We start from the raw sequence: 1232 nt of genomic DNA, 5'->3' as shown, positions 1-1232 counted from the left end.
CATTTTTATTAGAGACAGGGTTTCATCATGTTGGCCAGGCTGGTCTTGAACTCTTGTCCTCAAATGATCCACCTGCCTTGGCCTCCCAAAGTGTTGGGATTACAGGAGTGAGCCACTGTGCCTGGCCACTCTACTCTCAATACAACAGCTAGTACAATCCTTTCACAGTGGAATTAAGATCATAATTACCTCTCTGTTCAAACTCTCCAGTGGCTTTGTTTTGTACATGACCTGGCCCCTGCCACCTGTCTCACTGTTCTTCCTGCTACCCTCCTGCTCTTACTCCTCTTTATAAACACTGAGCTCATGTTGTTTCCTTTGGCATGCTAGGCAGGCTTGATCCTGTCCTGTCTCTGGGCCTTGCTGTTTGCTCTGCCTGGAACATTCTTCCCCTACTGTCTGCATGGCTCACTCTCACTGCTTTGGATTGTGGTTCAAAAGTCACTTTATCAAGGGCCTCCAGGCTGCTCTGAGACTTTGATCACTGCTTGCGGAGGTCTGTCCTACAGACCTTGTCTTAGCAACAGATGAATGAAATACTCTCTTACATACGGAATACAGTGCAAGAGTTGGGCTAAGGGGCCCTCAGCTGCATTTAGAGGGCGATTGCAGCTAATTGACTACAACTCCTTGTTCCTTCTTGCATTTACTCAGTATAGATTTAATAACAGGTTTTAAGTCAACATGCTTGTAAATAATTAACATGGGTAAAAGAATGGATTTATGAATCATAAAAACCTTTGGTTCTGAGGCCCAGAATAAACACCATTAACTAGTAATTCTTTTTCAACCTCCCCCGAGAGGGCCATCTAGCACAAAGTTTATGTGAGTAAACAGAGTAGAGACAAAGGAATGTGGGGTAAACAGATTTAACTGGGGAAGCTTTTATTATCTTAAAGCTCTAAGGTAAGAACTGACTGTCTTCAACCTGGCTCATTAAAACATTTTGGCTTTCCAAAAAGGTTTGATACTATAACCTATAACTTCCCTAATATTTCCCTTAATATTTTGGAAGCCACTATGAGTGAATCCCAACACTGCTCTGCATAAAATATAACCTTGGCTGGGCGCGGTGGCTCAAGCCTGTAATCCCAGCACTTTGGGAGGCCGAGGCAGGTGGATCACGAGGTCAGGAGATCGAGACCATCCTGGTCAACATGGTGAAACCCCACCTCTACTAAAAATAAAAAAAAAAAACATTAGCTGGGCATGGTGGCACGTGCCTGTAATCC

Source organism: Cebus imitator, unplaced genomic scaffold (genome assembly GCF_001604975.1).
Source record: "Cebus imitator isolate Cc_AM_T3 unplaced genomic scaffold, Cebus_imitator-1.0 Scaffold453, whole genome shotgun sequence".
Classification (NCBI taxonomy): Eukaryota; Metazoa; Chordata; class Mammalia; order Primates; family Cebidae; genus Cebus; species Cebus imitator.
The sequence above is the reverse complement of the archived record's forward strand: the minus strand, read 5'-3'. Positions refer to the sequence as shown.